This window comes from Ambystoma mexicanum, chromosome 3p (assembly GCF_040938575.1).
Source record: "Ambystoma mexicanum isolate Mex_15411 chromosome 3p, UKY_AmexF1_1, whole genome shotgun sequence".
Taxonomy (NCBI): Eukaryota; Metazoa; Chordata; class Amphibia; order Caudata; family Ambystomatidae; genus Ambystoma; species Ambystoma mexicanum.
In genome coordinates, this window is record NC_090925.1 from 40,093,021 (window position 1) to 40,119,681 (window position 26,661).

The 26,661-nt window shown below is 44.6% G+C and overlaps 1 long non-coding RNA gene across 1 annotated transcript in view; it reads left to right on the forward strand.

The window, feature by feature from the left end:
• Nucleotides 1–2,796: 2,796 nt before the first annotated feature.
• LOC138580113 (uncharacterized) overlaps nucleotides 2,797–26,661 on the forward strand; it is a 33,128-nt gene continuing 9,263 nt past the window's right edge. The window contains exon 1 of the long non-coding RNA XR_011304176.1: nucleotides 2,797–3,308. This is a non-coding gene — a long non-coding RNA (uncharacterized lncRNA). The remainder of the gene's footprint in view (nucleotides 3,309–26,661) is intronic.

The following is a 26,661-nucleotide window of genomic DNA, read 5'->3' on the forward strand; positions in this document are numbered from 1 at the left end:
TTTTATCATCATTTGCCTTTTTACATGACACCTTTTGTCCTGTTTTACCTTCCTCTGAGAGGTCTGCGACCTGTTTTTCAGTCTCCAACCAGTCTGACGGGTCAAAGCTGTCCCAATCATCTACCTCTTTGTTTTCATCCAGGAGCTCTATGAGATCACTTAGACACGATTCTGAAATTACTGATTCGTCAATATTTAGAATTGTCCCACTTGTATCCATTCTCCCCAATCCTTCCAGATCAGGTGGGTCTTTCTCTAAAACAATTTCTCTTCTTGTTTTTTTTTGCCTTTTGATGCTCTACTAATCTTGGAGGAGTTATCATATTCCTTAAAAATGCTCTTGAGCCATTTTGTTTTCTGGATTTAGTTATGTTTTTTGTTTTTCTCCCTTTTTCCAATTGTGAGGGTTGATTATCATTATGTTTCGCCGCCCCCTCAAGGGGTTGAAAGATTGGGAAACTCGAGTGTTGATATCTTTCTCTTTCTCCTTCCCAACCTTAGTCGATGTTTTTGCTCCTATCTCTGTTGCTCCTTTATGTTGTGAAAATGTTCCGACAATTTTGGGCCGGACTTCGACCTGTTTTGAGGAGTAGATTTTTGTTCATCAGTTTGGCTTTCCTTGTCGGGGTTCAAGCAGTAGCATTCTGATTTCCTATTTTCCCTTAGTTTAGTTTAGTTTGTTTATTTATAAAGCGCAGCCAAACACTCAGGTAGCTGGGCGCATTAATCTTGTGGACAGCATAGTTACATGACGTTGCGCGACAATGGTACATACATTCAATGGTACATAGAAGAATACAGTAGGTGACAGGATGCAAGTACAATGGATAGTATAGGACCGGGTTACAGAGTGGTCCAGTTCAATTATAAGCTAGAGTGTATGGTAATGAAAAGAGGTATAAAGGCGTCGAGTCTGCGAATGGGCAGGTAACATTTAGTTAGGCAGAGAGCCACGATTTCATCATGGCTCTGAAGGGCCAGAAGGAAGCTTTCGATCTAATAGATAGAGGGAGTGTGTTCCAACATTGTGCAGCGAGAACACGGAAGCTAGATCATCCTGCAGTTTTTAGATTGAATTTGGGAATCATCAGTTGGTGTAGGTATGGTGTTCTGGTAGGTCTGGATGTGCCGTCACCAGAGAATTTGTCAGACAGGTAACATGGGACAGTCAGTGACAGGCATTTGTGGGTAATTACAAGGGTTCTTAGTTTGATTCTGTCTCGGATGGGTAGCCAATGGACTTCCTTACTGGCTGTGCAGATATGGGCCTTAGGTGGGAGTTTGAGAGCGCATCTGAGGGCGTTATTTTGCAAAATCTGTAGTCTGTTCAGATTTTGGTAGTGGTGCCAAGGAAGAGTGCATTGCAATAGTCTAGTTTGGATAATATCAACACTCTGGATAATGTGAGGCAACTCGTAGTGGATAGAAATGTCCTGCAGGCATTAATAAGTTTGTTGGTGTAGGTGGTAGATGAAATGGTAGCATTTATTTGTTTTTTTCAGCGGTAGGGTGGAGTCGAGGTACACACCTAATGTTTTGACCTCTTTGGAGACTTTTATGATGTTGCCATCAATGGTGAAAGATTGGTAGCTGGAGTCTAATTTATTAAGGCGAGCCTGGGAGCCTTCCATTCCATGGTAGACCCCCACTCTTTGTTTCGTGGAGGCAGCCTTTTTCCGATTTGTGGATGGTTCTCATCTATTTACAATTTTCTAAAACCACCTCCATTAGAAGCGTTTTGTTATTTGCGTCACTCCTGGCTAAATCACTTAGGCGGTTTTGCCACTGTCTAGTTTGCTCCGCTTCTATATCCAACCTTTGGCCCACTGTTTTGACAAAATTATTCAAATCTGCCAACTGTTCCTTAGACTTTAAATCCTTTGTGAGGAGGTCTTGTAAGGTATCATTCAGATTTTCGCATAACTTGAGAAATGTTGCAACAGCTATCGTTAGGGCTGCCATCATTGTGTTTTGTACATGGAACAAGTGTTTCATTTTATCGATGTTTGAATTTTCCTCCGATTTTGAGGGGGAAGATTTTTGCGCCGGAGCACCGTCCTCTCTGTCTGCCAGTTCAGAGAGGGGAACACCATCATCATTTACTGACTGCACTAGTCGTGGTGTCCTCTCGCTTTCTTCGGGCAGCAGGATCTCATCCATATCCAGTGCCGCTATCTTATCCTTAATAAAGAACAGGCTTTTTCATTTTTCTCTCACGATTTTGCCTGTCAAGGCTGAGATGTCTTTAATTCGTTTTTCCGCCAAAATTGAGTTACTCATATTTTTTTCACCTGGTTCCTCGGGCGGATTGACCTCAGGAGTACCGATCATAATTCTTGGCTCATTCAATGGATCATTAACTGACTTCCCTTTGTTCAAGGTATTTGCATCCCTTTTATGCTCCTACACATGGCCCTCTTGGGGGGCGTTATCAAACACATCCCACTCCTCCAAGTCTTCCCAGTTTCCCATTAACATGGTTTTGTCAAGTTCTTCACTTGGTGGAAATAGCGATTGTTGTATATTTTTCCCCCCTGTTTTTCCCTTATTTCTGGGGAATTGTGCCCCTCCCTCCTTGGTTGAAAAAGGGGGATTTCCACTGGGCGGATTTTCCCCTTTCTTTGCCCCACATTTCCCCCTTTTTCCAATATTTTTAACTTTTGCCCGCAGCCCCTCCTGCCCCACCCCCTTGCAAACTCCGATCCTTCAAACAGCCTGCAAGCAACAGCTGTGCCTCCTCACCCAGCCGTGTCTTTGTAGGCATGAGGCCGGAGGTGCAGGAGGAGGAGGGAGAGGATGGCACAGAGGGGGAGGAGCAGAAGGGACCGCAGGGTGGGCTTAGACTCCCCGAGCCTGCAAGCCGAAAGTACAAGTGTCTCTCTGCGAGCCTCATCAGCGCCCCTACGCTTTCATCCCACATGACGTCAGCCACCAACAGACTCGGGTCATCCTTGCTCCCGGGGAGTACCAAGGACCTCTCACCATCCTTGCCGTTTTTGGCCACCTCCAGGAGGGTGTCTCTCTCCACTGCTCTGCGGCAACACGCAATCAGGCAAGGGCGCCACGCGGCCTGGGCTCTCCGTTAGGACTTCACCCGAGGAAAGCCTCCCCCACCACCTCCCTGGCCGCGAGATTCCACAGATCATACTCCGGGGGGTGGACTGCCCTGGCTGCCTTACTTTCTTCCCCCGCTCGAATCTCCTCTGACGCCGAGCATGGTTCAACCGGTGCCACGCTCAACTCGCACACAAGGGTTCCAGCTCCATCCACGGTGGGCGCATGAACCGGTTGCTTTGTGTCCATTGATGGTAAGCAGCGCTGTTTAATTCCTTTATTTTCTGTCCCCAAAAGTTTTTTTTCAACAATGTGTGTGCTGGTATCTCTACCCAGATGAGATCCGGGGCACTCACAAGGGAGATAACTTTCTTTCCAGTTGTCATTGAGTCAGAATGCTGTATGTTATTTACCGGCCAGTTACTAGCTTTTGGTACAGCATTTTCTTTCCCCATTTGCTACCCATTTGATTTTGAGAGTGGGATCTGTTCATCTGGTATAGAATTGAGGTCACACACGTTAAAAGGAAGGCGCGTTTGTTTTAAAGATGGGAACACTGATTTTAAAGGGGCGTAAGGGGATGTTTTTGAAGGACAATAGATTCCCCTTTCCCTCACCTGAAGCCTCGTTCAAGATCCCGTGGTATCCTGTATTTCTGAAAGGCTTCTTCCAGCATTTTCCTCCACCCTTTTCATCCTGTCGTGCAGCTCCTCTCACAAATATCCCACAAAATACACAGCCACCACACCCACCAGCAAACACCAGACAAAACCACTTGCAGACCACTTTTGCGGTGGTTAGTGGTTTTATGGGTAGGATTCCAGCAGCCCTCAGGATTCAAGCCCCACCTCCAGGCAGGGTTAAAGTGGTAGTAGCAGCAGCAGGTCCAAACACCAGACAACACCACTTGAAAAACTTTACTTTAGTGTAGTATTTGTATCCCGGCGTTGTGCACTGTAAAAACTGTGGGTTGAGATATTCAAGGTCTTCGAAGATATGTAATTCACTGACAAGAGATTCCTCACTCGAGAACAGTTGAACAAAATGGCATTTCCGAAGAGAGGGCACACGCTTAGTAAACACAGTTGATCCACCCCATCACAGTCCATGCAAGGCCCAGCCTGACAATCATCTTTGAAGGGATAATGGAGACAGTCTTCTTCATGTTAGACTTTGCACCTTGGGCATAACTCCCATTAAAAGGATATCTGCACCCCTCAAGTGAGGATTGAAGCTCGTTCATAATAAGCCCACGAGCATCACTGCTCTAATCCATCATGGGATCACAGAGTTTTGATCTGAGGTACTTTAATGAGACATCTGTTGCATGATAGTTGTCCTATGTTCAGAAGGACCTCCCAGTGTTTGTTGAATGGAATGGGGCAGGGATGGATATGTGATCGTATACCAGAGTATGTCATTCCTTCTTTAATATGATATGATATGTGTTGTGGCCTAAATAGATGACAGGACGCTGTAGGGTTTCTAACAGTCTTTATTGACTGACAACAGGGAGAAAGGCTCTAAGGTGGCCTGGTGATTCTGGGCGCTTACTTACAGTTCATTGCGATCAAGTCCTGTGCTTTCCCAGTTGATTCACTGTGGAAAGGTTGTGCTCACCGGTGGCACGCTGTAGACTTCTAGGGCCCCCATGAAGCCTCCTGTGGCTGTGGTGTTACGCCCTAGAAGCTGTGGTGTGAGTTCTGTCACTCACTGCCTCTTATCCTGTAATCAGGAGCAGCGCTCCTGTGTGACCGCTTCAGCTGGCCGAGCGCCAACTCTGAAGCGGGAACGTTTTCCCGCGGAGCGTGGGCTTGCGAGATCCCGTCTCGCGAGATCTCGCGAGAACACGCTCCCGCGATCATGTGATGTCCCCACAATATGGCATTTATAACGCGCCTGTACCAAGTGTTTCTAGGCGCGAGACGGATGCGCGTGCAGCTGTTCTTAGGGAGGTAGTGGGATTCTGGCCCTGCAATGGTGCACTGTAGCTTGAGTACCTAATCACACATCGAGCATGTGATGAAGGGCCTTGCCTGTCAAGTCAAGAGTAGCCAGGGCAAGGCGCCCCAATAGGGTGGAGGCAGTCTGAAGATTCCCCCATCCAGACCCAAACTGCAATGAAGAAATGACTCCTTTTACTTTAAGGAAACAAAGTCTATACATTCTAAACCCTTCATTTACAGATTGGAAACATGTTGTCCTCTAGTAATGATGTCAGATATAACATCTGTTATAGTTTGCAGGACCCACAGAGTTCCCTGGATTCCTGCTCAAACATTGTAACATATCAGTCGCATAATAAAAAAGGAAAAACAAATGTAAGATCCTCATGCAAATGTTAAAATAAACAGACATTGTTCTCCCACTCCGGGGGAATCAGGATTGCAATTTATATACACCATACACATGCTAGGAGAAAGAGCCCGTTCTAAATCCTTGCCAAAGGACGTTATGGCCCTAAATTCATATACTAGGCAGACAGACACACTCAAAGGGAAGCAGGAAAGGGAAACAGAGCTCTTGGGGAGGAGAAAAGACATCACCTAAATATCTAAGGCCAGTATAAAATTCAAAGTGTTGGCTAACTCTGATTTAACCTCAGGCCAGCACCCCTACAGACCACATAGCCCTGAACACATGGGCCAACCACAGATCAGCTCAGCCCACGCAACAGCAGTGCACACAATAGCCTAAAGCTCCTAGCATGTGAAGGTGAGGTCAACCTATAAAAGGTAGCCAGCCCACCTAGTCAGTGGCAAGCTTTGAAAGAGTTGCCAGGCATAGAACAGCAGACCCTGGATGAGCCATGGCCTGGAGACTCTGCTCCAGCAGAGTGTAACAGTGCAAGCCAGGAAGGGGGAGAGACTGGTGCATGGAAAGGAAGCAAATGCATGGACCAGAGAGGAGGGGAAGATGACTTAGAAAAGGAGTTCGACTTGTTAAATGCAAAGTAAGAGTTGTGGAGCAGGAAGGAGGTCCTGACTTGAGACTCAGAGAGGGAGAGAGAAATAGAGAGATAGAGAGAGAGAGAGAGAGAGAGAGAGAGAGAGAGAGAGAGAGAGAGAGAGAGAGAGAAGAATGTTGAATGAGTAAAGACAGAAGAGTTTCACTGTGGAGAATAAAATGGGGACTACCATCTGGAAGGCGGATGAGACCAATATTATGTAGGAGGAGAGTCAAGTTCAAGACGTTTGGTGTAGGGAAGCGAAATGAGAAGGCTGGGACACAGGAGAGGATTAAAAAGAGAAGGAGAGATAACCGCAGGGGAGGAGTGTTAATGGCACAAGGCATAAAATAAGCAGTGTCACATAACAATTTGCTGTGCAATTCTGTAGGTTTTTTAAATTATTATTTTTATTTAAAAGTTGTTTATTTGTTTGATTAACAAACGTTTTTACAACAGTTACAAAAAATTCTTCATCATAGTTCATAAATCATTTTGCGTAACATACTAAATAATTACATTCAGAATCCAATTTACAACAATTAAAATATACTTGAAAACCATATACAGTTTTTCATTCTATCAATTTTGAAGCCTGATTGTTTGATGTGGAGTGTGATTCTTTCTTCTCCAATTCAACAACCATTTTCTCAAGAAATCTACACAATAAAACAATCATTTTAAATGAGTAACCCCACAAAAATTTGCTCCATCACCATTCTCTGGATTCTAGAGTCATGCCCAACACATTAGGACCAATAGGAGCATATCTCAAGGCTTCAAATTTGCTACAATACATGGTTAGATGTTTTAGATTTTCTATACAGCAATTACCATCACAAAATCTACACCACGGAATATGATTCATTAATGCTTGCTTGAATGTATTGTTTTTTTGAATGCATATCGTTTACAGTAATTAACCAGTCATGTTCATATAATCGCTTCTTCACATGACCAGCACGAGATTCAAGGTCTATAGGTTTGAGGCCACATTCGTTGAGTTTGTCGATCATAAGATTGGAAACGGTGACCATCGACGCAGGCATTTGATTCTTAATCATTATTAAGAATTCCTCGTATAGCGATTGCGCAGGTGGAAATAACATCTTTCCATAATTTGTCAATTGTCGCCAGTGAAACCTAGCTGACAAAGCTGATATACCCAGCTCCTGACGTAAAATGCAATTTGGTAAGGAGTTTGGTAGTCTCAATGTAGATTTCCATAGGTATCCTTGGGTTTGGTCCAAAATTGCATCAATATTGCACAAACATAGGTCAAGCCCATATAGTAAGATGGCTTCCACTTCCAGCAAGTAAAATTGAAAGAGTGGTGTCATCTAAAATTTGGAATATTTCATAAATATTATCCGCATCTGAGTCACCAAGACAGATTCTTTCGCATTTAAATTTAGTAACCAGTTTTTTCTTGAACACGAATCTATGACATCATATCCCAAATATCTCATGTTTAGGTTTATGGGCATAGGGATGGAGTTTATAGACCATTTCATTGTGATGTTATTTTTCATGTTTTTCAAGATAAATATGCTGGATTTCTCAACATTGCATGTTAAGTTGTGTTTAAACAGGTATTCTGAGAATATTACAAGCTTATTTTGAAGCCCATATGGTGTACGATCAAATATTAGGACATCGTCCGCAAATGCGATCCATTGAATGCGAAGGTGTCCCAACCTTGCAGGGTACGAGATCTCGTTTTTCCATATTTGTTCAATGTTTGCGAGGTAGAGGTTAAACAGGGTAGCCGCCAAGTTGCAGCCCTGTTTAACCCCCACCTCTGTTGGACTAAGAGTAGTTGTTGATCCCATACTGTTAAGATGGACCAAGTATGAAGTGCCTTGATGCAGTTTGGCCAGCATTGTGGTATCCCTTTTGCATCAAGTTTTTCCCACAGTAAATTCCTAATTACGCAATCGAATGCTGTGGATAAATCGACAGATGCCATATAAAGAGCACCCGAATTTGGAGTTTTTGAATGCGCTATTAAATGTGCTAAGACAGTTGCATTCAACGCAGTTCCCATTCGAGCACGGAAGCCAATCTGGAAGGGTGATAAGATAGCAAGCTGGTTTATAGACTGTTTTAAACACTGAAGTAGAAGAATAGCAAAAGTCTTTGCGCTTGCATCAATTAGTGCAATGGGCCAAAAATTGGTAGGATTGGTCCTAAGACCTTTCTTGTGTATGGGCACAATGACAGACTGCAGCCATGAGCACGGGACACAAGATGCGCTAATAACTTCATCAAATTGTGTTTTAAGCACTGGTGCCCAAAGTTGCATATTTTCCTTAAGTACACACGGCGGAATACAGCCCGGTCCAGGGGCTCTTGGGTTGTTTAACTTACCTAAGGCCCATACAATATCATCTATTGACCAACCCTTAAAATGCTCTACTGAGTGGTCCGTGAATTTAGATGGTAAATCCCGATATCGATCAGGTAAAGCAAATTTATTCTTGTAAAATAGCGTCCATGTTTCTGTGCTAATATTAGAGGATTGATTGTTAATTCTTGATTATCTGCAGATTATCATAGCCCAGGTAGATCGCCTGTCGTTAGTGCACAGTGATGCTATCATTTTTTGATTTGTTGATTGATGAAGATACATTTTATAGTTTTTTATGTTATTATGATACTTGTTCATGATTTTCCTTTTTATAGTTTGATATTCAGCATCAGATAAACTGATTTTGGATATATGCCCAATCTCCCAATTTTCTTGTTTTTTTAGCATATTGATTCTCACAGCCAATAAATCCACAGCTAAAGTCTGTACTGGTTCATTTGATTTAAGCCAAACCAGGTATATAAGTGCTATTGAAATGATGGTCGAAATTTGTAGTATTTTTGTCGCCCCTTTGCTGGTGTTATTACTGAGTTTTATGCATTTTAGTGCCAGCATTTTAATATTTGCGTTAAATGTTCTGCAAGTTTTCAAGTTCCATCTAATTGACGCACCTGGACGATCTTCCATGATAAATATACTTAGTGGATCTTGAATCAGTTTATGAATAGTTACTTGCATTTATGTGTATAGGATGCATTGGTCACTTAGTTCGATCATCGCGGTTTCTACTCCTGTGCAACTTGATGATAACTCCACTGATACCGCAATATAATCGATACATGATTTTCTGTTGTTACGCGACCATGTGTAAAGATTCTCAGATGTAGTAAATGGAAGTAAAGCAATATTCCAACGCTCAAAGAATTGCAAAAAGAGTAAACCTCTTTTCCTGTTCAGCAATAATTGGTTTTGAGGTGAGGTTTTTATTACAGTACCAAAATCTTGGAGGCAATTGGAGTTAAAATCACCTCCTAGGATAATTTTTACATTGGGCCACTTGGTGAGAATCTCATCAAGCAACGCATCAAGATCAGTAAACAGGATTGTTATTGCTGTTTTTAGAGGATTATAGTACAATTACAGTATTAGAATGCTATTTGTCTTGGCCGTTCCTAGTTCTATTAGAATCGCCATATAAGTATGCGTGGACCGAGTCATTATCAATGAGTAAACAAGCGCTGTGTTTATCAAGATGGTAATTCCACCTGAAGGTCTACCTTTCGACATTCGTGTCGCAAGGGTGGAATACGCAACAAAGCCGCTAATTTGGATTTGCTTAACAGCCATTGTTTCTTGACATAAAACTATATCCACAATTTCCTGAGGGGCATATTTCGCTGCCCACCTTTTCAAATTTTGTACTCCGCATGAGTTCCAAGACATTACTTGTAGGAGCTCTTTGCTACTACGATTGTTCATGTTTTGCTAAGTCCTTGTGTGCCACTATTAGAGCTGATAACCAAGACCAGTCTTTGGAAACGGCAGAAATTGCAACCAACTGTGTCAATACTGCAGTTTCCGACACATGCGGACTGGAAGGTAAGTTTGATTGATTGTTTATGCACATTACAATAGGTGGTAGCGTTTCATTAAAGATTTTTGCTTCTTCTATCGTCTGGAGTTGGGTGATAGATAATCCTAACGTTTTTAGTTCCCTTCTATGATTCCAGATTAATTCTGCAATGATTAGAGATTGCAAATCAAAGACCATCCTGTAATTTTTTACTGAGGGTAATGTGAGCCAAGTAATGTCACTGGATACCAGAGTTCTTAGGGCTGGAATCTTTTAAAGGTCTGCAGCATAAATGATCTGTTTAGATCTTGGTCTCCGTTTATTTCTGTTGAACTAATCCAACCCAAAATACTCGATGTAGGAAGATCAAGCATGGATTGATCCAGAGAATCAGCCCTTTTATATGCTTTTTTAGCAGTTGGTTCATATTCCAAGTTGTGCTTGGCCCCCTCTCCTTGCATCAACTGTTTTTTTTTCATTTGAAGGGAGAACATCTTCCCCCATGTTCATTAAAATCTCCTTCTTCACCGAGTGGGCTTGGGGGACTTTTTGTGGAGGGTTGTGTCGTTGTTCATAGATGTCCTGAGTATTAATATTGCCTTCTGATAGTATACTTGAATGATTTAAGTGGATTGCCTCTTGAGATTTCATTGACGCATTTAGAGGTCCTGGTCCAAGGTCAATCATTCAGTAGTTTTTTTGTTTGGAATTGGTTTGTAAAAAAACTGATAGCAAGGATTGTTGGGTAGAGGATAGTGACGCAGAAAATTCTTTTTGTTTATCCGTGATGGATTTTTCTATCTGTGAGACATATTTTTTTTCCTTCGCCCCAGCCATGTTCGATTGCAGCTGTAGGGCTAAACGACTTTCAAGAGTAAGCTCCTCAACGTTAATCCCCAAATCAGAGTTTAACTGCTGAGGCAAGGTGTTTGCTGTTGAGTCAGTTGGTGTTACCACTGTCTTGACTCTTGGGTCAGTTTTGAAAGGTTGTTTTTGAATAGTTTTTTTTGTTTTTGATTTTTTTCCTGTATTTCCAGTAATTTTGCATTACGTAAATTAAGTCTATTCATTGCACGTGTGTGCAATCTTTTTTGTTTACGAGATACAAATTGTTTCTGTCCTCCATGGTCGGAGGATGACTCCTTTTGTGGGGGGTCCAATACTACTACTTTCCTCAACTTTTCTTCATTTATCATTTTAATCAATTCAGATGGGCTATCCGGCGTTGATAAGGCCTCTTGGTTTGAATCTTTTATTGAAGTTTCCAAACCATTTACATGATTGAAGAATAGTATTTGGTCAATTTTCTCGGCATGGTCAGCTACCATTTGTCATTGCTGAGCGTGCGTATATTTTTGCGTAGATTCCATGTTTCTTTGCATGTTAACTGTCTGCGCAAACGTCGTGGAAAATTCATAGATTGGACCACTAACCTTTTTTTTTAGGTGTCACCTGAATCTCAATTTGTTGACTCTCTGTTTGTGATGCTATCGAGTGCATAATCGTGATGGGGATATTCGGAGAATGACAACCTTTTTGCTTTTTGTAGTTATCAGCAAAAATATACCCCTCAAGTTTATTAAGTTTTGAGGAAATGTCAAGTAATGCTGTTTTTAAATCACGGAGTTCATAATGAGTATATTCATGCCCTTTGTCAAGCAAATTCAGTATTCTTGTCATAACAGGGTATGATGATTCAAAAATTAATAGATCCTCAACTTCGGAGTTAGGTTTTGAGTGAAAGTTCGAATTATTCTCATCATTATTCACGTTTGGTTGGATAAAGTGTTGAGGTTCAGGTGGTGAGCATACAACCCCCTCTTTAGTTTGGGCAGAATCTTCATTATATGAGTGAACTGTTTGATGTTTACTGAGTGAATTTTGTAATTCGGTGTAGGGTGCAAGAGTTTGTGCTGGTAATGTAGATGGCGCCTCACAATTAGTATGGACTTTGTGTTTGCCAATAGGACGCACTGTGACTGGCGTTGATGGTCCATCCGATAGAATTATACGTTTTTCTAATTCCATTAATACTGCCGGTGCTAATATCGAGATGTCAGATGGTGGACCTGTGTTGACATCTTCAATGGTGCCTAGGTCGTGATTAATCTCAGGATCAGGGACACCTAAGAAGCTTCTCCTTGTGTTTGAAGCTATGGAGTGCTTTTCTAAAGCATTTGGAAGACCCTTTGAAGTATTTGCATGGTTATTAGGCTGATCCTTGGCGGTCCCGTACATTTGATCTAATTTAACCATTGTGGCATCAATATTTCATTTTCTTGAAATTGGTATAGTCTCCATAAAACCACTTCGGAGCTGTGATTGCATGTTGTCCATACAATACTACTGAGGATTGTGTTTTTCGATTGTTTAACAGTACGATTGCATGTATTTACTTAACTCTAGACTCTTTTCATATATTCAAGGAAACCGATCGTACTAATAGCAGCCAGGTGTTATTCAAACTAAGTTGGTGGCTACTCTCGGGTCTCGTACACACCCACAGTTAGTACAGTGAACTCACTAGTCCCCTTTACTCCAAGGCTGTTCCCATGAAACTTCTGTAGGTACGTAAAATAAGTCTAGGTTGTAAGTGCCCACACCATAAGACAGTTCCTCATAAATTAAATTGAGTGAAAAAAAATATAGGGGGACCTACCACCTGCAGCGCACCGCAAACAGCAAACAGTACTTGTGTCGTACTTGGCGGTGCGCTGGCAGGTAGGGATTTAATTACCCAGGAAGAGGCGTTACCCAAGCAAGGGGTGGGATTTCAGCCCGGAAGTAGTACCTTAAACGAACAAATAGAGAAATGCTTGGTTTAATTTTGATGTGATGACAAGTCACGTAACTTTACTTTCACAAGCACAATAGAACGTGTTTTACACAAATCTCTGTGGGAAGTTGGGCACACACTGTAAATTTAATTTCGATTGACAGTGGGAAGTTGGGCACACTTGTGTGGTAGTTCCCACAGTGCACTAGTCCTAAACAAACACTACTCAGAAGTCCGCCCTGCTAATCAAATGGACACTTGTGCAGCAAAGTTAGCTATTTTAGTTGTCCTCTTCAATAAAAGCACAGCTCGCCCTGCATTGCTCTCTTGCCCTCTGTGCTATCTTCACCCTCTTTTCTCTGTTCACTTTAATTGCTAATAGAGAGAAAGTGTAGCAATAATCATCTCCTCCATTCTTAAGTGCCAAAGGCATGTGTGGGAGTGCTAGGCAAGAATTTCTTTTTCTTTTTCAAATAATTGCAAACCAGAAGTAATCGGGATGATATTTTCATTAAGCTTTCTATATGCTGTCTGGCAAAGACCGGTATGTGTCAATGTTATGTTTTTTTAAAAAAAGACAGCCATGCAATTCCATTCCTAAAATGTAAGTTGTTACATAATGCATAATTACCGCATTGATACTGTAAGACACTGCATCATCTCCATGCTTAAAGTTTAGGTTTGTGTATCTAAATCTCGTAGTGTCAACTATATTTCATTTTGTTGGGGAAGACGCAGCATATTGACGAGTGAACTCATGATCAAATGCTTTTTATGGCAAACCTAGTTCTGTAACCTGCAGGTTGCATACATCTTGCAACTGGTGCTCAACCCATGAGCGTACCCAAACTCCTTGACATTCTATATTATCACCCTGTTGCTTTATACCAGGTACCCTGAAATTGGGATGACCACAAACTACAATATTCCACCTAGTTTGCCCAGTTGTCTGCCTGCTACACAATCCACTCTGCATGGTCTATTTCTTTCCTCTTACATAATCAATACACAAAGCAAACTAGATGCTTACACAAAGTAGTCTTCAATAGTTCCATCCAGCCTGTAAATATACCGATCTACTGCAATACCAAACACTAGGTAGCCTCCAGAGCTCGCTTTGCTTTGTGATCATGACTGTATTATATATTACCACCCACAGGAGACATCTGGTCAAACTGTTTTCAGAGCCTTTTTATCACATATATGTCCATTCATGTTGCCAACCTTTTACATTTTACACACACTCATCTATAGCTCGCAAAGCCTTTTCGCGCACTTGCATAGTCGAGTACGTCCCTATAGACAAGGGGTGTATCATCACTGTTATGCCCTAGAAATAGGCATATACTCCCAAAAATTAAAATAGGGAGTAAAAATACACCAGGAAAAATAAGAAACAGACACTTAGGACCTCGTGCCACTGCTTTTACTCACACAGCTCCATGGAGTTGTTTGGACCAGTACTGCACATAGTGCCACAGCAAGGCACTATTACTGCCTGATTAGAAGAAGTAAACATGTATCTTTCAATGTGTATGAATAACTAGGAGCAAAGTCATTTTTACAAAAAAAGAAAAATCAATTTTCCAGTTAAAACATTTTTACTCGGTTATAAAATGCTCCCATTGGGAAGTAGACTTAGATTTTTACTCCCTAAAAAATCATTTTACTCCCAACTTCAAAATATAAGGAGTAAAATGTTCCCACTTTAAAATCTTATCTGGAGCACTGGTCAAGTAGATTATTATGATGGGTGAGTAGCATTTACAAGAGTTGTTTGAAACGTGTATTTAACATTTACTTTGTTGTAAATGTCAAATAAAAGTTTCACTGTGCATGGCTGGCCTCTGGGTGGCAGTACAGTGTGCCAAACATAAAGTGGATTTGTAGTGACATGCACAATTTTACAGAAATCACATTTTAAATGTGTTTTCCTCCGTTGCTATGGGTCGAGTGCATTTCTTTTAGGTTGAATAGGTAAAAAGTCAACTGGCCTGCAGGCCTAGATGAAGTTTAAAGAATTTGCAAAGCCTTACTCCTCTCACTAATGTCTTATTTCTGCGGTATGCAAAATAGCTGCATTGTTGCTCATTTCATGTCTTGTGTACAAATAACGTCTGTGACATTAACAATATTATTACAAAATTGCTAATCAAATGGGTCGGTTTGCTAATCAAAAACATTTTAATCAGCAAACCCTGCTAGCCAAATTTTGAAAACGAATGTATGCCTTGTGGCAGGTGGATGAAAAGGGATACCATCACAAGAGGGAAGAAGGTAATGAAGAGCTATAGAGGAGGGTAGAGTGGACCATCTTAAGTAAGGTCGAGAAGAGAGACCACAGCAATATGTAGTGAGGACAGGGCTGTTCTGGAGGATCATTTTGTTCAGAGGCTGGTGGAGGAACTAGATGGCATGACTATGCTGTGGGTCAGGACCAACAGGCATGCTGTAGTCAGGGTGGGAAATGGACACAGGAAAAACCCCAGCATGAGCAGTGCACAAAGGTGAGAGAAGGCCCACTTCTATACCACTCCACACCAGAGTGCACTAGATCCATCCAGATGTGCCAACCTTGGGTCCAGCCACGCAGAAATCCATTGCCAGCCTGCAGTGGGGGTGCTACAAGGAAAACCCCAAGGAGGCAAATAGGGTGGGCACACTGAATTTATCTGGTGACCTGAGAGCAGTGGGTCAACAGCTGGAGAAAATGTACACCCTAAGTGTAAGTGGTTTCAACCCAGCACTCCACCTAATTCAATGCCTGGCGTGAGATGCCCAGCTGGAACCCTTAATTATATATTTTTATGTCTAAAGTTGTTTTATTTCTGAATGATGTACTGTTATATAACGCCCCTCTCTTTGAATCCCCTCCCGGTAGGTTGTTTTGCAAAGTTAAAAGATTTATTTTATGAATTGAACAATATATATATCACACTTTTATGACTATGAACAATATCTAAATCTCACACTATTAATATTTATACAATGATCAGCGTTGGGTGATATTACAATAATCAACAATCTCTTTAATCAATAGGAGTATGGACGAGAAGAATAATGTAGCATAGAATAAAACTTTGGGTGGGTTCAATGAAATGCAAGGATAGGAAATTAATGCAGCACAGAAATAAAACTTGACATGAACTGAATCAAATGCGATGTAATCACTCTTCCCCCTGATACTACTCAATCCCTCCCTAATATGCAATATAGAGATGGAAGGTGAGGAAACAGGTTTCAGGAATACACACTCTACAAATGCAGTTTCAATCCCAATTCCCCCAGCAAGCTTAGAGAAAAATAGGAATGATTTTAAACAGGTCAATTGCTTTTGAATGTGGCTTGTAATGAATGGGAAAAACACTGAAAAATGACTTTAATTCTCTAAAGTGGATTCAAAACTAGTGGGAGCCGCTTTGGATTGTTCCAGGTAGACACTAGCAACGATGGTGGGATAACTAGCAGATAGAAAACTGAATTCAGAGGTTGAATGCAAAGAAATAGCTGTTTTACATGGGATGAAATTGAGCCAAATGCAGAATCGTGGCAAACTTTTCCATGCGCGTTAAGTGTGATTGCGGCAAAGCTATAAGGAGTTGGAATGCGGTTCTGGGTTCGTCTGAAAGCTGAGGATGTTAGCTTCAATTTGACACTTAAATTTCCAGGTAGACACTAGCAATGATGGTTGAATACCTAGCAGATAGGAAACTGAATTCAGAGGATGAATGCAAGAATAGCTGTTTTACATGGGATGAAATTGAGCCAAATGCAGAATCGCGGCAAACTTTTCCGCGCGCGTTCAGAAGTTATGAAGGTTTTAGTAAAGGTCGATTTTTCTCAAAAAGAGTCAAAATTTCAAATGAAAGATGCGCTTTTGAAGATTACAAACAAGGATTGGCTTTACACTAATGGGCTATGAAGATGCGAGATACCAACGGTACAACCACCAGTCCAGAGGCGCCTCTGTCTGATCGTTGCCCGCTGCGACACTTCCCTTTCTTCAGCAACTATATATTAGCGCAAAGATGATTATCACTACAATTATCACAGGACTATATGGATGAGAGAAGGATTCAGGACAGACAAAAGAGATTCTACAATGCAGTTCTGGATATGATAGAATGGGTTGGATGGGATGACTTAGGGATAAGAGATTGGCTATGGACAATTCTATGCTAAATACTCACAACTATGGTTTTGGAATAGGCCCATCAAGATCTGGTCAAGGGTTTTGGACTGGGATCTTCTCGCCACCGGACAGGATTCAGGCGATTAGTTCTGCTCTTAGCAAGGCACTCTGTTCTCTGCAGAGCCTCTTGGACTGGATCTGACGGGTTGGTTCTGGGTTACAGCTCTGCTCTACTGGTTTGGATCTCTGGGTTCTAGCAAGAGTTCTTGGCAAGAAGCAGAAAAACAGCACAGCCCGGCTGTTGAATTTGTAGTGCCGCTTGGAAGTTTTTTTTCCCTCTCCTGATTTGAGAAGCAACCAGAGTGTCATGATGTGTCACGATGACGCTGTGTTTATGGTCCAGGGAAAAAACCTGCCCTTTGTTTTTACACAGAAAATCTATTTTTCATATAAAGCATATTTACAATATCACCAACTTGCTAATAATACATATTTACATCCCAAATTAAATAAGGCACGTATCTGTCCAAGTCCCATCTTCTTAAGAGTTTCGGTTGACAGTTTTTCACGCTTTTGGTTGGTTACCCAGTGTCAGATCTGTACACATTTTTCCACATACATGCGCATAACACCTGGGCACAATCCTGTACATTTCCATATTCCTAGCATTATCACAATTGCTACAATATCAACACTTTCGTGGTTCAGTCTCTGAACATCACACAAATTCAAGAGTAGTTTCTACTTGTGGGCAACGTTTTCATTTTAACACCCTATACATTCCAGATTTTTACAAGTTTGTCACAGTTTTCTATGAGTCTTTTTCTCAAAACTATATTTTCTTCAGTTCCAGATACACAATTCAGTCTAGCCCCACCTCCAAGGTTTCGGCTAAGCCAAGAGCAACCTGAGCCTCTTCCTGCCAGCAGCTGGTTTCTGGTGACGCCCAAATTTGCATTTCCTTTCATTCGAGGGAGTCTTTTGTTTCCTGTCAGAGCAACAGGACAAAGTCCTCCTCCCACCTCCATTAACACCTCCCTGCCAGTTCCTCAGCAGAGAGCAGGGGGGAAGATTCCTTTGTTTGGGAGAAGTTGTGGAATGTTTTTGAAGTCCAGTGTGGCTGGCTTTAGCTCATTTTTTTAAAACCCTGTTTAAAATGGTCTTTTTCTAAAATACAAATGACATTTTTACAAATATAGCCATAAATCTCTTAATTCCAGCCTTTCTAAAACATAGAGATTGAATTGTACAACCTATATTGCTTTTGATAGGAAGTCTCTTCTTTTCCATACTTTGATTTTAATGTACAAGTTTAAATGACAGGTTAAGTAAATGCCAGCCTCTGACACAGGCGAGCAGCGGTACTGCGCCCATTTCCTACATATCTTTCCAAGCAAGCACCTTTGAATGTGGATTTTCTTCTGATAAAATGTGCTTCTGCTGACATTGGGCTTAAGTGGATTCTTTAAATAAAATGATGTTTAACACCCAACAAGGATGTTGGATCTTCTCTGCTGCTTGAGAATGATTATTTTGCATATTTAGCAGCCAAGGAAAAACGGATTTTCAAGCAGTTCTGGGTTCCCCTTGCAATGCAGCACTGCTTTTTCAAGTAGTTTCATTTTACTCTGTGGTTAGCCCAATGATAGGTTTTGGCAGTGGTCTCCTGTGTTATCACTGACATAGGCAAAATGGATTGGCGGCATATTTTTCAGGTTTCCCTGCACACTTCTCAGATTGTCATGATGCCTACCCCGGGGACCCAGACCAAGTCCAGCAACACCGGAAGCAGGCATCAAGTTATCCTAAGCAAACCCAACAACCCCTGCTAGGGGCTATTTGGGTGCAGTACTAGCATCTATGGCGACAGGCTCATATGGAGAGTCAGTCCTGGTGCCTATGGCGCCAGGCTCATAGAGTAGAATTTACCTGATGCAGACCATGCTGCAAACTTACCTGATGCAGACCATGCTGCAAGAGCTCCAAGCCAAAGGAGGCTTGGAAGGGACTACTTTACCTAGGGACTATTTTTTAATCGGGTGGGGCTGGGGAGGAATACTTACCTGGGACTACTTTGGGGGCTATTTAGACCACGCCGAAGAGCAGCACACGCTTCGCGTTATTCTGCATCCAGCAGCGTAACGCTCACCGTGCCTGCAAGTCTGCATCCAGCCTTCTGCCACGCCCGCCTCGAGTCCGGAGCTCCTAGAAAAAGGGAGAAAGAAGGAGAAAAGGTTAGAACAAGAGAAATTCCTTTGATCCTTATCTGAATTCCCGATCCACCGCGCCTTCGAGCTGGAAGAAAGAAGTTATTTTATGCGCGCCGCCTCGCCTGCTGCAGCGCCGTGCTAAACTCACCGGCCTTCGCAGCATCTTCATATTCCACCGTATCCTGCTGCATGTTCCCGCCGCACTCCGGCACCTAAGAGGAAGACAAGAACAGCAAGGTGAGCCGAGGGAATAAACAAAGGCAATATTAATTACCCCCCATAGACTTACCTGATTTTACCACCGGGGGTACTATTCCTCTTCACGGGTCGGCGCAGCTTCCACTGCATCCTCGCCGAACCCCAGCCCCTAAGGGGAAACAAAAGGACAGCAAGGTGAAACAAAGGGACAAACAAGGGGAAACCTCCTCTCCACAATGTACATTCCTGATTTTACCTCCAGGGAATTATTCATCGAGACCTCAAAGTTTCTCTCAGCGCCTGAATAAGGGAGAAACAACAGGTTACATACTGGCATTATTTTAAAAAACTGTGTGGGATAATACAAATCCTTACCTGAATATTACCGGTTGCCACAAGGAACTCTTCGCTAGGGTCAAGCTGCAACCTGCAAGGAATCGGAGAAGAGTGAAAGTCAGACATTTGAACTCTTACGAACTACATACTTACGGCGTCTTGCCGGAAATCTCAGAATCAATATTGTTCTGGAACTCACTAATTCCTTCAGCCAGTGAAACAACTGGTAATCTACGCATCCGTGCAGGATGGAGAGCTCATATTTCCAAACCATCAGGTGAGACAATAAGAGGGGACATCAAAGGTGATCAGTGGGGAGAGCAGCGGGAGTGGGGGGGGGTTAAAGCTCAAATCCATGGGTGGTTAATTCCCTTTCTCCATTTGCAGAAGAATATTCCTACGGGCCAAGCAAACGAAGCTAGGTGGGCCAGTCCAGTCCGTCATCTCGGCACTATGCATCACATTGGTGGAGACCGCAGCTGTCCATTTCAGATCGACGCCCTTGTGGGAGCCAGGTGAGCGTAACACAGATTTCTAGCAAACATAAGGCTTTTTCGGCAGCCATTCTGATGTTTCTGATGAAAGCAGCGCACAGTAATCTTGCAGGGCATAGACTAGTGGGTTAGAACATCCCACATAAGTCAAGGATTGGATGATCAGAAGACACCCACCAGTCTGGAAGCAATGGCGACACCTGGCCTAGATTGCTTGATTTGTTTTCCAGAACAGAGTGGCACTGAACATTTTCTTGACGCCCCCGCTCTGGTGCAAGACCCTAATATGCTGACCCATTAAGGGGAGACATGCCTCTCCCCTCACAATCACACTTTCACTTGGAGACGCTATCACCCTGACACCTTGTTTATTAACCTTTGCCAACATCCTGACATATCACAGCTTAGGGTGTGCAAAAGGGCTAATAACATCTTTACAGCATGTGTTGGGGTCCGAATCTCAGTTCTGGCAACAGAACAACAGGCTGATATTCTACTGGCTCCTCACAGGCCATATGCATAGATTTGAATACATAAACAATTGATGTTTTCTCTGTGACTGCAAGGCTAAGTAAAATGTGTGTATGCGCCGAAGGTACGTGTCTTAAGTTTGCATCAGCGGTCATTGACCAGAATGGGGCAACTAAGGCCATGAGACCATGAATCAGAAAGTTTCCTCCGCACTACAGACGCAACGGCAGTCTTGTGGGGGGTGCGGGATGGTTCAGTGGGACATGGTGGGGCTTGCAGAAATCAAATCATTTACTTGGCCGGGAAGGGCAGTGATGCCAAGAGAGGAGGTGGGACAGTTGTGAGATTTCTGTACCAGCTGCAGAAAGGTAGTGCACTATACAATAGATCTGTGTGGATAAAATGCCAATAACACATAATAGGCAAATGACCGTCCATAAGCATGGCAACAAGTATCCAGTCAGTCATTAAACACGCCCATGTCCTTTAACAGTTGCATGTTGTTCCTTAGGCAGTGCAAATGCTGCTTTTGGCTGCAGAGTTCATTGAAAACCATCCAGGTGCATGATGGCAGAGGCGGCTTTGTAGGTACCGCGCTCCTTTGTGGGCATCAACAAAATCATTGCTGCTAAAGTCATGCCACTAGGCGAAACCAACATACAACATGTTAATATAACTGACCCTCACAAATTGGAAGAACACAACACACAGTACTGTAACCCCATATCAAAGCCTTCCAATGCCAAAAGAAGCAGAAAGACACCCTCTGAAATCAGAGGAACAGACCCAGAGGACAGCACACACCCAACCAGTGTTATCCATGTCTCTTGCCTCTGGATGGGTTTCTGTAGTGCGCTATAGAGAGAGAGGAAACACTTTGTAGATTGTTTCCTGGGTCAAGAGCAAAACCAAACCACACGTGGGACTAATTAAGATGATGGTCTCCTCCAAACCCAACAACAAAGCACAATGACAAGTGGTAGACAACGAAAGAGAAAGGGGTGGGATGCTTCCAGCACCCCATCTTCTAGTACCCCGTTGTCCAGTGCCCCATCTTCCAGTACCCCATCTTCATGCACCCACTTCACATCCTTTATCTTTTTAACTGTTACGGGCGGTGGTTAGAAGAGAGATGAGGGGTTGGGTCACCCACTAGTGCCAGCAAAACCACTAAGGGTGAACATGTACTTTTTTATAAAAGAAGGAACAGTGAACACCTAGCCACACAGGCGCATTATTTCCCCCGAACCAACCCAAGTGACCAATTCTGAGTGGAGGCCCTAGGACCAGATCGCCATAGCTAGCGTGGGCCTCCTTCTGAGCTGTGACCACTTCACTCTGACATCACTGCAGACCAATTGGCCAGGAGGCAGCAGCTCACACATGTGGAACCTGGAGGAGAGCCAGCAGCCAATCACTGGAAGGGAGAGCCATCACTGATGCCCCGCCCCCACCCCAGCATTCCTCCTAGCATGGCCTTCATCCCTGCCACCACCACCTAACTTCTGAAAAGAGATTTAAATAAAATCCCGGATCACTGGAGACCCCAATAAGGAAAAGGATATATTAAAAAATATACAAATCACGTGGGTCTATTTTCTTAGGGCATGTGTTATGTATACATATGGAAGTGTTAGCTCACCAAGCCTTCAAACACATTCTGTGACATGCCTCTGCACACAAGGACTTCACTCCTCCTACCAGTGCAGGATGAAATGTTTTTAAAGGTGTGTCCTGGGTGTCGCTCCCGTTGAATCGCCGTGTTGGCCACCCGCATGTCCACACACAAGCGGATCTTACCCCCTTCCTTGGGTACCACCACAAGGGGGGACACCCACGGCGTCGGCCCCGTCGCCGGTTCAATAATGTTGTCGCGGAGCAGTTGCTGGAGCGCCTCCGAAACTGTCTCCTGAAGGTGGAATCCGACCCTTCTGGGATGTTGCGGCACTGGACGCACGTTGGGGTCAATGTGGAGCCGGATGGGGGGTCCCCGTAGTTTTCCTAGCCCCACGCAGAGCTTGGGAAAGGCCTCCGCGATGTCTTCTTGTGAGACGAGCGATTGAGTTTGATGATAGGCAATCGCATCTACCGTGTTCCCCTGGCCGGGTTTGGCCGCTGCGGCAGTGATCACGTCTCCCGCATTCACGTGAATTTCGATCAGTCCGAGGTGCGACGCCGTGTGGTAGCTAAGGAGGCATCGGCTCTTGGCGAGGGACCGTATCACGTGAATGGTCGCATCGACTTGCCGCCCATTCAGGAGAAGGCACTGGGTGAATTGACCCACCGTTTGGAGCGGGGTGGCGGCACCCCACTGGAAGATTCTGGAGCGAGACGGACTGAGTTGTGGCGGGCATGGTATCCTGACGTAGTCTTGTTCGCCCATGATGTTCACTGTGGCCCCAGAGTCGATCATAAATTGAAATTGGCAATTCGCCATCTTGAGCGGGATCTGCGGGGCCTCCCTGGCCTCTTTGTTGTCGAGGATGAGGTTCACGAACTCATCCTGGTCGTAGTGGTCCTGCGGCGCGTAGTAGGCCGCCGCCTGGTCGTCTTGGCAGAGGGTTTCCGGCCTGTATTCTGCAGGCGGGTTGTCGTATTCGTCTGTGAAATGTCTGGGCTGTTCGGCCTGGTCATACGGAGGGGCATATCCTGCCGCTAGGTATTCGTCCATCGCACGAACGTAACGCCTCTGGCCGAGGCCCTGTTGATATGGTCTCGGCTGGCTGTATTGCAGGGGTTGCGGGCGGAACGGCATTCTGGGGGCCGCCTGGGGCCGCATCGGTGGAAATGGTACGCCCTCCCTGCAGATGGAGTGAAAGTGTCCTTCTCTCCCGCAGTTGGTACATCGCTGGGACAGGGCTGGGCAGGACCCTGAGTGGGGGAAGGACATCCCGCAGCGGTAGCACTGTCTTTGCAGACGCGGGGTTGACATCGACGGGGCAATCGGTGGTCTATATGGCTGAGGGCCCCTGTCGCCTTGACGGGGGGGCAGTATGGCGGCCACGAATTCCCCTGAGTCCACTTTCGCGTTGTTGGAGTGGCCCATGGCTGAGGCCTGCGCATCCACCCTCTCGTGGATGCGGGCGAGTTCACTGACCTCGGGCATGGTGAGCGGTTTCTTGAGGAGCTGTTTCTTGAGTGCGGGGGAGAGGCATCCCTCGATCACCCTCAGCCGGATAGCTTCCTCTAACGAGAACGCATCAAATTGGCAGTTCGCCCCTTTCACCCGTAGACGTGTGATGAATTCGTCGACGGTCTCTTGCGGGAGTTGGGTGCATTGATTGAACAGGTATCTTTCATAGTCCCGATTGACTTCGATGATAAGCAGTTTGTCCAAAGCGCCGATCAGCTTGGGAAAAGTGTCCTGGTCTGCGGGCGGAATGGCCTTGACGACCGTTTTGATCTCTCCCCCTACCAGGTTAAGGAAAATGTCTCTCATATTGGGGGAGTCCCCATCGCCGGAACCTCTCACGAAGTGTCGAAAATCGTCCATCCAGTCGGTCCATCTGGGGCCTTTGGTGGCCTGAGGAGTCATAGTGAACGGCGGGGGCAGTCGTAGTTGAATCGACTTCGCCACCCGCGGCAGTTGAGGCGAGCCCTGGCTGGACCCCGGGTTGGACCCAGGGTTGGAGGTGCTCATGGCGCCTGGGAGAGAAGGCCCGCGCGTGCGCGGGCGGGGTCGCTTCCGCGGAGGTTCGACGGAGGAGGTCCGGCAAGGCGGATTCGCGCGGAGGTGGAGCAGGAGGAGGAGGCTCGCTGGATCGGCCACCACAGGCGGACTGCCGTAGGAGGAGGACTCCGGTGCGCGGGAGAGACCCTCGTCGCCAAATGTTGCCTAGGGATCTAGGCCCAAATGAAAGACGCACACACGGAGAGATAGGAGGAACTTCTTTATTCTTTCACAACCAAACAGGAACTGGCATTCGCAGCGCACGTGCCCCATAACCCCCTTGCCCAGTCAAACTCCGCCTTTCCAACGGAGGGGGCTCACGAGCGTTAACCCCTTGAGTCCCGGGTAACATGTCCTTTGAAATTGAACACTTTAGGATTCTGGCAACCCCAAACTCCAGCCCATTCTTTAGTTTCAAAAAGGCCAGTTTGAACAGAGACAGCTGTGTGATTATGTGGATAGCAGATGGATACAATGGGAGTTAAATTCTAACACACGCCTTTGCTGTCCAAACTGATGGAGTGAGGGGTCGAGGGCGGGGTTCTTTTGCACCCGGATATGTAAGCAGGGTGGGTTGGTAGATCTGTGGTGATTGGTCAGTGTGCTCACTGAAGCTAACAGTTGTTGCCCTGCAAAGGCAGGTAGTTGTGGTCTTTTGAAAACCTATTCCTTTTCACGAGGCTCACTGAATGCCGACTGCAGGAAACCCCACTTCCAGATTCCATCTCAAAAAGATGTAACCCTTCGGCTGCTCCTGCAGATATGTGGCAGCCCTCCCTCCACACCGCACATCCCTGCTTAGCCGTGGCATGTTCGTGGTGTGGTGGCCTGGCCTGGTGCATCATAAGTACCAGCAATAGAGTAGCTGGTATGTGCGCCAGACATCCGTTGGTAACATAGATCCCCAGCTTAGCCTTGGCGTGTTCATAGTGTGGTGGCCTTGGTTGGTGGAGCACATGTACCAGCAATAAAGAGCTGGCATGTATACCAGCCATCCCCTGGTAACATACATCCCCAGCTTAGCATTGGCATGTTCATAGCGTGGTGCCCTTGATTGGTATAGCCTTGGCATGTTCATAGCGTGGTGTCCTTGGTTGGTAGATCACAGGTACCAGCAATAAGGAGCTGGCATGTATACCAGCCATCCCTTGGCAGCATGCATACCCCCATCTTAGCCATGGCGGTGCAGACAGTGGTGGCATTGTTTGGAAGGGCCCAGGTACCCGTTCTAGAGGATCTGGTAAGAGAGTTTGCCATTTTGAACACCCAGGCGGGATCACTGTCCTCAGCTGAACCTACTGCATTATCAAATGTCCACCTTCCTGTACAGGTGCCTATTCCACCATTTCATAAGAGGTCCTTTATTTAATGGTTTTAAAATCATTGTTTGATGTAATTTCTTTGGCGAATGAAAAGGCAATGAACAGCATTTTGTTTGATTTGAGTCTCATGACTTTGCCCTCACATTTCTGCTTACAATTGGCATCCAAAATTAATTGTCCACTGGAAGAAGGCAAGTCAGCAAAAATTAGAAACGGACTCCAAACTCCAGTTGATAGTGTGAATAAAGTCTATATCAGATGTCCGTAGCAGGACACCGGATACTGGCCAGGAGGCAAGGGCTCACACATGCACTACCTGCATAGCGGTATATGTTATTAGGTGTAATGCTTGATCTTTGTGTTGCTATCTCACATTGCACAACCTTCGACTACTGCAACAGCTGTAAAGGTTACGCACACACCGAGTGAACAATGGGGTAGTCACTGTGTGCAGGTTAGATTGGCAGAGCTGTAATTATCCCATAATTAATGTGGGTGGTCCTCATCCTTTTAGGTTATCCGTAAACCGCCGTCGGAGACCTATAAGTAGCGGAAGGTCGACTCCTAGTCCTCAGTGGACGGAGTTGAGTTGCTCCTGCTCGTAGTGGCAGCTACTGAGACTGCGCCGCATCCTCCATCGACATGAAGATCCTGCTCTTCTCCTCGCTGCTGGCCTTGGCCTTGGCCAATGTCTCGGCGGATGGTAAGTCCTTAGACACATAGGTAGACAGGACGCAGTGACCAAACTGAATATCCCAAGGTGTCTCTCCATGGACTCATACATGAAATATTGAAATCAGGAGAGTGGCACTGGACAGTATCCATAGTGCAGGGTTGTGATCACTAACCGCAGTATCGAAGGTCAACTTAATGTCCAACATTCGCTATTGAGAAGAAGTGCTACTCACAAGGGGTTTGTCCTAAGGCAATGTAGCCCTCGGCGGCCCATTAGAAGTTCACTATAAACCGTATCCTCTTTGGTCCATACAATCAGCAAATGAAGCCCAAATGTAAGGGGTCAGGTGCAAACTATCACTTTCCTAGGGCAACAAAAATAAGGGCCCCATCCTGGTGTACATTAGTGGAACAGCTCGTTACTCTGTTGGGTAGAGTGCACATGTTCCCTTCACACTGGGAGTAGATGCGGACCCTGGTCGCCACAATAGC